The sequence below is a fragment of the Sceloporus undulatus genome, chromosome 2, assembly GCF_019175285.1.
Source record: "Sceloporus undulatus isolate JIND9_A2432 ecotype Alabama chromosome 2, SceUnd_v1.1, whole genome shotgun sequence".
Taxonomy (NCBI): domain Eukaryota; kingdom Metazoa; phylum Chordata; class Lepidosauria; order Squamata; family Phrynosomatidae; genus Sceloporus; species Sceloporus undulatus.
The window spans coordinates 319,231,082-319,242,861 of NC_056523.1; the positions used below are offsets into that span (position 1 = coordinate 319,231,082).

General features: G+C 43.8%; 1 long non-coding RNA gene across 1 annotated transcript; it reads left to right on the forward strand.

Moving 5' to 3' along the window:
* The first annotated feature begins 3,187 nt into the window (after positions 1–3,187).
* On the forward strand, positions 3,188–11,136 carry LOC121920754. Its single transcript, XR_006101756.1, has 4 exons — positions 3,188–3,496; positions 5,913–6,096; positions 8,735–8,807; positions 11,041–11,136. It is a non-coding gene; the product is annotated as an uncharacterized LOC121920754 (long non-coding RNA).
* The last annotated feature ends 644 nt before the right edge of the window (positions 11,137–11,780 follow it).

An 11,780-nucleotide genomic window follows, 5' to 3' on the forward strand; every position in this document is an offset into this window, starting at 1 on the left:
AGCCGCCAAGAAGGAGGAGGAAGGCGGAGCCGGAGGAGGAGGTGGGTTGGCGCTGCCCACCAGTCAAAGGAAGGGAAGGAGGAGATGGTTTGGCGCCGCGGCCAGCCGCATTAGCGGCAGCGGCAATGGCCGCAGGAGCAGGCCCCGGACCGGGACAAATGCATGACTGGGGGCCAAACCGGACCGGGACCGGGAGGGGCCCCCAAAAGCGGGATTTTCCCGGTGGCCACCGGGATATGGCATCCCTAGAGACATAGCACTTAAAGTGATGTCAGACTTCATTAAGTCTACTGTGTAGATCAGGGATAGGCAACCTTTTTGAGCTGGGGGCCGGGTTGCTGTCCCTCGGACAACTGGGGGGCCGAAGCCAAAAAATAAATAATTAAATAATTTGTTTTAAAAATTAAATATATAAATAAACCAGGACAAATGTAGGACAAAATTTTCAAAATGTTAATATAAATGCATGTTTCTGAGGCTTCTATAGACAATTGCCCCCCAAAGGCCCCGGTGACAATCGGCAGCAGGACGAGGCTGGGGCCGGTCCCAAGGCCTTGCCAGGCCGCATCCGGCCCGCGGGCCGCAGGTTGCCTACCCCTGGTGTAGATGGACCCAGAGAAGGCTAAATATCTCACAAAACTACAAATCCCAGCATTCCATCACATTAAGCCAAGGCTGTTAAAGAGGTGTCAAACTGCTTTCATTCTACAGTGCAGATTCAGTCCCTGAGGCCAAATTCCACTCCGGAAAGACTCTTGCAATAGGGAGTGGGGCTAAGGAAATGGGAAGGGCTCAGAAGCAAATCGTACTGGTTTGGACCTTTTCCCACTAAGCAGGAAAAGCACAGTGCAGTTCTTTTCATGTCTGCTCAGAAGTAAATCCTAATGCAACAATTACCTGGGCTATAATGCAAGCTCAGCTCCATGTAATATTTTAACAGACTACACCAAAACCAGAATAATTTACCAGAACCAGTCTCCACTGATAGTAGGCTTTTCATGTGACTAAAACAGGCAAAGGATCAATTGCAATACACACTTTATATGTGGACGTTTACTGTTGCCTCCATCCTAATATAACCATGAGTTCTGAGGCTTTGGGATTAGGAATAAGGTTGATAGTCAACAGTAACCCAGAAAAAGGATACTCCTGACTCACTCTTTTTTATCTGTCATGGAACTTAATCTGCAGAAATAAGCATTTTTTTTTAAAAAAAATTAATAAATAGCATGATAACCATTATCACCAACATCAGCTGATAAAAGTGCCACTTCAGAGAACAGCTGCAGAAATGCCCTTCCCACCCACCCACCCCCCAAACAAATACAGCTCTAGGAGGACCACACAGTTTCTGGAGGAATGAAGTGGTAGTGGTGGGTCTAAGAAAGCTGTCTGATGAGAAGCCCCTCTCATCTCTTCTGGTGTCATCAAAACTGTCCCTAGTTTGCAGGTCCAGAAATCTGATCCATCTCCTGGGAATAGTGATGGATTTCTTTTATTTTTATTCAACCATGGACACACAATATTTTGGCGGGTTACACACCGCCATTAAAGTACGGGCGGAGCGCGTACTAGGGTTAGGGAGGTGCGGTGCTTCCGCACCTCCCTAACCCTAATACGCGCTCTGCGCGTAAAAAATGACAGCGGCCGTTCCAGGCGGCTGCCGCCATGAGGACATCACGGCCACGCCGCCTCTATACGGGGTGGCGCGGACGTGACGTCCTCGCTCCGTGCCAGGGCGCCTAGTGCGCCCTTAGCGCGGACCAGGAAGGAGCTCCATTTTGGAGCTCCTTCCTGGTTTGTGTCGCCGCTTTGCGTTGCTGGGCGCAGCCTTCAGACAGCTGCGCCCAGCGAAGCAAGGGAGAAAGGGGCCAAGCGGCCCCTTTCTCCTCCTCCCCGCCGCGGGGTTTCCTTGGGGCTTGAAGCCCCAAGGACACCCCTTTTCAGGCTGCGGGGAAACGGCGTTTTTCCGCTTCCCTGCAGCCTGAAAAGCGGCGGATCGGGGCCTCAGCTGCTGCCGTTCTGGCATCTGAGGCCCCGATACACCGGGGAAAGGGGCGGGTACAGACCGCCCCAAATGGGCGGTCTGTAACCCGCCTTTGATTCATTTTTTACTCTGTATATTCCACTCATGTCCAGAACGAACTACTGTATACTTTGGGCTAGGCCCAAATGATAAACCCAAATTCATCAATGAACTCTCCTCTGCACTCAATTGATAACTAGACAAATTAACTACTGTACTAAGTCCGCCTGTTTATTTTGAGCTGATCCATATACTGATTCCCTCGTCTGCTTCTGATTCAGTTTCTTTCTATTTAAGATAGATGAGAACAGTGTTTAGGAAAAACTAACAACCACATTACAGTTGGTCCTCCACATTTGCGGCTTTGCCTTTGGTGGATTTGATTATTTTGATTAATACTTTCTGTCTAGGAATCTCAAGATCCTCTGGTCCAACTGCTGGAGCACCTGTAGATTCTTAGAGAGGAGTTTTCTTAGGTGAAAAGAATAGTGTTGTTGTTTTTTGTATTTGCAGTTTTTCTACATTCACGGGATGCCTTCGCCCATAATTCCAGCAAATGTAGACGGATCACTGTATATTTTGGGTAGGCACAAATGATGAACCCAAATTGAACAGCAAGACGTTGGTAGCATAAGCTTTCATAGACGTAAATCTACTTTCTCAGGTGCATTTAGAAGTGGACTTAAATCTACAAGAGCTCCTGCTGTCAACCTCTTTCTTTCAGTTAATCTCAAAGCTGCTACAAGATCTCTTTACCTACTGATTCTACTGACTAACACGACTATATCTTTGAATTCTACCCAATTCAACAGTGATCTCTCCTCTGCACTCAATTGATAACTAGAGAAATTAACCACTAAATCCATCTGTTTATTTTGAGCTGACCCATGTACTGATGCCCTTGTTTGCCTCTGTCCCTGAGTCAGTTTCTTTCTCCTAAAGATAGAAGAGAACAGTGTTCAGAAGGAAGGGAAAATTACTTTTCTGGACTACAGTTTCCAGAATGTCCTAGTCAGCATGCTGCAAGAGCTAGCCTTCAAAATCTCATCAGTTTGGAGCTGCTATTAGGAATGATATGGCACTTCCCTTTTGCCTAGGCAGCCCTTCCAGAAGGTTTACGGTAGCTGTATTAGTCACAATGGATGATGAGGTTATGGAGAGCAATAAGAGGCTGCAGTGAGTGTTCTTTTGCACTGTCCATAAGGCAGCATGTAACTGGGAGTGGATCATGCGATCATAGCTGGGAAAGCTCTGCTAAGAGTCCCAGTGCAGTGCGAGAGCCCAAAAAGTGAACACACAGCTGCCCTGCGTTGGTCCTTTTGCTTTTTTTGGTGGGCATCACCTATAAACCTTTTTATTTTCCCACCGTCTCCAACTTAATTTATACACCACAGTATACAGAAGGGCAGGATGGACTTTGGAGTGATTGGTTCCCATTCTGGGTTGGTAATGGTTGGCCAGTTATTTTTGGTAAGTAAAAGGAACTTTCATCTTACTAGAAAAGTAACGGGGGAATTTATCACATTGGGGCTGAATTTGACATTAAAGAGAGATTAACGCACATTTAAAGTATCCTGCAAATGAAGCTGAAATGGTTAGTAACTGCGCAAATAACTATCATACGCAATTGTGCAAATAAGGTAATATCGGAAAAGCATTGTTGCTGAAATCCTGAAAGTAAAAAGATGCTCGTTAACACTTCCTTGTGACCCCTTTAATGGCTGGCTTTGTGTGACGTTGTGTCATGTCAAAGAATTTCATGTAATTACGCAATTTCCCCAGGATATTCCCAGGATAAACTCTCGATCTTCTTCATATAATAAACTGCTATGATTCTATGTCAACGGAGCTCAGGAAATGCAAAGAAACGGCCATGTTAGTCTGCAAGATCAGTATGCAGAGAGATCTTGTAGCACCAACTGAAAGAAAGAAAGAAAAGAAAGACAGAAAGAAAGAAAGAAAGAAAGAAGTTTTAGCTTTTGTAGACTTCAGTCTACTTCCTCAGATGCACTGAGTTCAGGAAAGTCACTTGAACTAAAACTCCCAGGACCCTCAGTTAAGTGGTAGCAATGCTGGGTGGGGGATTTGGAGAGTTATAATCCAAAAAATGTAAACCCACTGGGTGACTTTGGACGAGTCACACTCTCTCAGCCTCAGAGGATGGCAATGGCAAACACCCTCTGAAGAAACTTGCCAAGAATACCCTTAGTGTCACCATAAATTGGAAATGACTTGAACGTACACAACAACAACAACTCCTAAAAACTCTCATTGCCAAACTTGGTCTGTGCATAGATATTTGGATTTACATAGTAGATATTTGGATTTACATAGTTTTGGCCCTGTGCAAGTGTAGTTGAGAGTAAGCTTGGAGGGACTAAAGAGAGTTTTTGTTGTTTCTTGTCGTGTGCCTTCAAGTCATGGAAATCGTATCATGGGATTTTCTTCACAAAATTTATCCAGGGGGGGAGGATTGGCTTTGCCTTCCTCAGAGGATGAGTGTTACTTGCCCAAGGTTACCCAGTGAGTTTCAAGATGGAGCCAGGACTTGAACCCAGGTCTCCAGAGTCGTACACTCAGTGCCCCCCTCCCCCTGCCCCAGCAAGTATATTAGTGTTGGCCATGCTGGATGGGGGATTTGGAGAGATCTGTCTGTGGATTGCCATAATCCACAACAGGTGGATAGATCATTTGTATTTACATAGTTTGCTACGTGTAGTTCAGAGGAAGCTTTTGGGATATAAACAGAGCTTACTCCTGCGTAAACGTACTCAAGGTTTGAGCCTTAGTGACTGTGATTTTTTTTGTTTATGTTTTTGTTTGGATGGCAAACTGCTAGATCTTATCGGCTGTGATCTTTCCATACTGAATTTCTGTTTTGCTGTTTGTTGTTGTGTGTCTTCACGTTGCTTCCAATTTATGGCGACCCTAAGGCAAACCTATCATGGATTTGTTTTGGCAAGATTTGTACAGAGGAGGTGTGCCATTGCCTTTCCCTGAGGCTGAGAGGACATACCTTATAATAAGGGTCACCTGCCAGGCTTGTAAGGGACAAGATTTCTGGCCCTCAAATAAGGAACATGACTTACAATAATAATAAGGGAAGCCTGGCAACCCTTCCCTCATCAAATCCCAAAATTGACCAGCCACACTGAGCTTTCTTCACCTCCATCAGGTCTTTTGTATATAAATGAGTTCCAATTGTTTGTTTGGGGAACATCAGAGGCGGCCACTGTGTGCCCCCTCGATGTTGTTGGACTATAACTCCCATCATCGCTAGCCAGCATAACTACCAATGAGGAAGTTGGTAGCTGCAACCCTTTAAGCCATCCTTTGTCTCTTCTTTAAATTTCAACAGGAAGGGCTGCTACTGTGGTGTAGTGAGTGTTATATTACAACTCTGGCAGACCAGAGGATGAAAACCCATTAGAGATCCTGGGCAAGTCACACCCTCTTAGCCTCCAAGGAATGCAATGGCAACCTTCCTCTAACCCAGTGATTCCCAAACTTTGGTCATGATCTAGGTGTTTTGGCTTTTAGCCCGCAGAATTCCTAACTGTCGGCCAACGTGGCTGGGGTTTCTGGGAAGTGAAGTCCAAAACACCTGGAAGACCAAAGCCTGGAAATTACTGCCTAACCAAACGTGCTAAGGAAACCCTAAGGTCACCTTACAGTTGCCATAAATTGAAAATGACTTGAAGGCACACAGCAACAACAGCAACAACAAAGCATGGAAACAGACAGGTGTTGAGATTCAATTCATTTTTAGGCACATTGGGAGGAATCAGTTGGGTTCAGTAGGAAAAGGAGGGAGGCAGCCATAATAATTAAAATGATTTATTTGATCTTATAGTTTTGAAATAAACTATGTTTTAATTATTTTTAGGCTGGAGCAACTGTCCTCAGTTCTTTCAACTTGTATGTTTTTAAGCCCTATGACACTTATAATGACTTTCTTCAAGGCGAATATTCCTTTTGCCGGAGTCAGCGTTTATGTTGCGTGATGATGTTGATAATTGGTTGAACTGCTGTATGCCCTCATCCATGACTCCAAGGTTCAACTGGGAAAGGTAAGTGTGTGTATCGTCATGGGAAATGCCTTCTGCAGTAACTGAATGTCCTGGAGGAAGCAGCACCTCTTTCCCAGACAAGTACTCCCCGTCTGCATCCTCTCACTCCTAGACCTTGTAATTGATAGAAGGAAAGACAAACAGTTTTCACAGGAAATTAGCTATGGTGGAAATTTCTTAAGGGTTTATTCAGGATCATTCAGGATCAATAGAGATATTTTACGCAGATATAAGTTCTCTGGTATGAGTTGCTGTGCTTTTTTTGCCATAGTATAATGTCATAGTATGTTCCCATTGTCCAGACTCTGCAGGTGTTAGTTGCACATGCATTCCACATGTCAGATGGAGTACAGGAATGACAAGGTTACGTTTTTTCTTTCTCTCGGATTAGAGTTCCCAAATCTCAGAGCCCATTCACACTAAGGAACTATAGTATTGTTATCCACATTCCTTTGGCCTCCAGAGTTTTGTAGTTTGGTGGGGAACTAAAGCTCACTGGCAGGGAATTCCAAATGCCTGATGTTAAACTATAAACACTACCTAAAAAGTGTGGTGTGGGTGTATGCGTGTGTATATCTCACACACACACATACCACCCAGTGTACTTCTGAAACTGTGGATTAACTTAATATTTCATGCTTATGGTTTAACCATGGGCTGCCCCTTGTGGTATCATAGGGGTTATTCCTAATTTAAGGTTTTAGCCCTGAAATCTCATGGCCTGGCATAGTTTTAACTTAGTAAACCTTATTCAGGACTTTACATGTGAGATCTACATCCAAAATGATTTTGTCCCTTTTATTCTCCTTCCTCTCAAATCAATTTTTTTCTGGTGCCTGACCAAATCTGAGTAACAGGCGATAATGTTATTTTAATTGAAAAGGTCCTGGCTAAGCACCATTATAGGAAGTAAAACAGAACTGGAAATGGTTCATTTGCTCTCGAAGGGAGCATGTCAAAATAATGATAAGGTGAAGTAAGGGAACATTGCCACATTCCCAGCTGCCCACCAGAGATTTCTCCATGATGAATCTTCTATTCCTATGAGTTTGAAGCTCATCTCTGCTATGGCTAGAGAAAAACCCATTATTGGATTTTATTGTAGTGCTTCTGGATTTATATTTCAGATAAGTTCTCTCCAGATTTTCTAAGCCCAGACTATACTTTCTTTTTGAAGAGAGGGAACCAATGATTGAGAGACACTAAACCTACCTAGCTTTGTCAGACATTGTCTGTACTACTGTTTTCCTGGAAAATGAGATAAACTCACTTTCAATCAAATGATGACTGCAATGGAGAAGTCCTTTCATCTTCTGGAGATGCCACGAGCAGATTGGCAATTGGATACCATAGATGTACACTCAGGCTGTGTATTGCAGGAGCTTTACTGACATCCCAAGCCTCTGTGGGTCGCCAATAAACCACAACCAAATTTGTGGCAGTGGCAAAGTCTACATTCCTTTAAATCAAAGCCTGGGTTGTCAACATAATTGTTTAGAAGTAAGGCTTGCAAGACCATGATTCCACTTGAAAATAGGTGCTCAGGGGATTCGAGGTGGGAAAAAATAGCTAGGATGAGTACAAATGATTTTACTGGTCTCTGTCACAGCGAAGGTGAAGAATTTTCTACAAAAGAAAGGTAGACTGTCTACCAGGATATGACATTTGGGGAGAACAAGGATATGTACAAATGCAGCTTTTATGTGGTGCAGATGTTAGGGATGATGGGAGTTGCAGCTCTTCTCCTGGCTTTCACTCTCACCCCCCTGGTCAGCGGAAGAACAACAGTTTGACCGTAGTCTGAGTTTGGCTGAAGATGTCTTCCAATCTTCTCGGGAGTCTGCTGGTTCTTGTTCAGCTCTCAAGACACCAGTCAACACAGTAGTCTTCTTAAAAAGATCTACTTTATTCTAATAATACACTATGCACAAAACAATTCACTACTCACAAACACACTACTATACTCCTCTACCCACACAACTTACTTTTAATACCCACAAAAGTATTGCCATACATGTTGCTATATAGACATTGTCCTCTATTCATATACAGTTGCCACTCCGGGCGTGTACATACATTATGATTGACATACCATACTTGGCTCAATCTAGACCTCACATTGCATCATACATTACTGTCCACTCAATGACTTTCAGGTGATATCAATTTGCACCTTTCACTTTGTCCTTGCCACATGTGTCCTGTGCTTTTAGGACCTTCTAATTACATTATATGCAACACCATGTGACATTTCAATTGCTTTGCTGTGTCATGTTTCTCAAATACATTCATATACTATTAAATTTCTTGTGACTATATATCCCATGTTGCTTTTTCCTGACATTTTCTACAAAAGAAAGGTAGACTGTCTACCAGGATATGATCATTTGGGGAGAACAAGAATATGTACAAATGCAGCTTTTAGGTGGTGCCAGACTGGCTCTTAGACAGAGGAGCTTTGACAGATCAAGGCACTACCTGGAGGAGAGTGGATTCTAAGGCTGCGTCTCCTGTGATGCTTGGCAATCTACCCTGGTTAAACACTGGCTTTATATATGTGTACACCTGTCCAAAAGATGGTACAGCCTTCCATGTTTATCTCCTTCATCCTGCCTCCTCTCAATGCTTCGCATTTCAGTTCCTGGTCATTATCCTATGATCTTCGTTGCAGAAGTGGCAGCCTTTGTTCTGGATGTATTTATAGAGGAAAGGTAGGTGAAAATATTGTGTGCCTTTGGGCCAATGATACAAGTAGGTGGCGGACCCAGCACTGAATCTTGTGACCTTGTTAATGCTGGGACAGGGCTCTATAATAGGGTCATACCAGACCTGGGGCCCTTTCACCACTCTACACAGTTAACGTTGTGACTCCACATGCTCTTCGGTGAGTATTCTAAACACCCTTCCTGGAACTGTAGATCCCAGGATTCCACAGGATAGAATCATGACAGTTAAAGGGGAACATAGTGCTGTGTTTGTGCCGTGTGAAAGGACCCTGGAAAGTTGCGTATTCTGAGAATATGTGTGCACTGCATTCATATGCAAGAGACAGGATATCTTGGGGGTCATTCAGACATTGTGAGGTCGAACTATAATTTTTTGTGGGTTTTTTTGGGCTGGTATGGCCATGTTCTAGAAGAGTTTATTCCGGATGTTTCGCCGGCATCTGTGGCTGGCATGTTCAGAGAAAGCTGGATTCAGATATGTTTTTTTGCATGACAAGGTGAATAATCTCATTCACACTTCTGGTTTTGTTGTTCACACTATGAAACTGCATCTATCACATCCTGTGAGTTGATTTTCTCACACAAGCCATGCTCAATAAAGATGGAAATGAGGGTGTGAATGTATTGAAGTACAGGCATGCAGAGTTAACCAGGTTTATCCTGGTCTGTTCACATCAGTTATTCACACAGCTGAGAATGCAAACTTTACACAGAAAAAATCTCAATCCATATCCTGGGTTAAATGGTTGATTTGGCAGCCCCCAAAGAACCTTAATCAAATGCATTCAAATGCATGGGAACAACAAAGATTCAACTCAGATTGTACCTGGATTATTTTCACGCCTGAATAACCGCTTAGTATAGTGAGAACCAGACAGGCAAAAAGACAGCTCTCTTTGCACCTGACCAGTCCAGAACCTCATACTCTCTGTGGGTAAGTTTGCTCACTTATACAGTCATCCTCGCCTTACGCGGGGAATCCGTTCAATTGAATGGGAGCGCCGCCCTTCTGCCCCGCGCGCGCCCGCGGCTTGACGGCATATGCGCAAGGCCGCGTATGGCGCGGGCACACTGTACTGATTTCTCGACTATGCACGAGGATGCTAATTAGAACATTACACTGTACTTAATTTATTTGAAGTATTTTATCCTACTTGTCAGTCTGGGCTATGTATGAAGGATAGTAGCAATAGCAAAAGCAAGTACATTTCTATACAGTGGTACCCCGGGATACGAATGCGCCGCCTTACGAAATTTCCGGGTTACGAAAAAAACCATTGAAAAAAACTGTTCCGGGTTACGAAGGTTATTTCGGGTTACGAAAAATTTTTTGGTGCTTTTCGGCGCTTTTCGCACGAAATCGCGGCTTTCTCTATTAGCGCCTATGGGTTTTTCGGCTTGTGGAAGATTTTCGGGTTACGAAAGCGGCGGCGGAACGAATTAAATTCGTAACCCGGGGTACCACTGTACTGCTTATGAGTGTGTACTCAAGCATCCCTAAGCGGTTTACAGAGTGTAAGCCAATTGCCCCCAACAAGCTGGGTACTCATTTTAGTGACCTCAGAAGAATGCAAGCTAAGTCGAGCTTCAGCCCTTTTGCTAGTATTGAACTGACAACCTTGTGGTTTGTGAGTGAGGGCGTGCAGTACAGGCATTCCACCATTGCGCCAACAAAGCTTAGTGTGGTTTAGTAACAACCAAATCAGTTGCTTCCATAATCTTATAGTGTACACAGCATGACACGTCCGTCGTGAAGACGAACAACATTTTTATCTATTCAGTTCTCTCACCATCGCTTAACCCCGTTTTCCCATCAGGTGCCCTGTTTCCTCAGAGCATGGGGACTGTGTTTGCAAGATCCTTTGCTGCTGAGCTTTGTTTAAGATACAAAGACCAAATAGGAAAAAAGAAAGGAAGGAAAAAAGCCCACTTTGTCTTACTTCTTGTGCCCACTTTTGAAAATATTTGTGTAAATAGTTTCACACAACCCTGTTGCAAGACAAGACTGTTTACTCAGTCCAGATTTCTCTCTATACAAGCCCCGCCTTTCCATTAACATACAGTTCAAATTCTTGTGTGTTTCACTTTGGGTACCAAAAATGTGTGGAGCCATGCCTGTTTTTTAATTCATTTAATATTGTCGTGGGAGTAGAATTGTTTTAACTTTGGAGTGGTTGCTATTCTGATACAAAACATGCACTGTGCTTCCTTACTGCAGATAAAAACAGATGTGCATGAACCAATGGTACACAAATTCATGGTCTATGATGGGGAAAGTGGAGAGTCTTCGGCCATAGATAACTTACAAAGAGAGGTAAGGAAGCTGCCCATTCTGTTTAGCATTACAGTTGTAAGCTTTCTCCTCCAGTAGAATAACCTGTTGTGTTAATTTTGGAATTGCAAACATGTTGGTTCATCTTACATAGATTATGCTGATTGCAGTGGAAAAGGGGGGGGGATGGCATCACGTTGTTGGTAAAGCAAAGGTGTTTATCACACAGAGGTTTTTGCAGCTCTGATCCGACACCACTGCGGGTCCAACGATGTGAATTCACATGATAACACGATGTATTACCACACGTGATTGCTTTTTATGGGGGGTCATTCCGAGGCCCTTCCGCAGTCACTCCAAAGTAACTCCTCATTTTGGTGAATTTGGTAGCAATTCACAAAAATTGCTTCTAAGCTCACTTCTATTTTACTTTGAATTGGTCTGGTGTGGAATCCAACTTTGCTTCCATCCCAGTACACACCCCCAAATGTCCAAGGTCCCACATTTCCCATGATACTGTACTGCAATTTTGCTCCATTTGCTTCTGGTGCGCCTTCAAAAAGGGAGGTGGATGTGGCTGACAGGGATGAAGGGAATGAAACAGGAGGCTGGGAGGAGAGATGGGAGCAACGGAGGGGGCCATCAGAGTCTGGGGAAGCAACAAACTCCAACTCCCAGCAATCCAT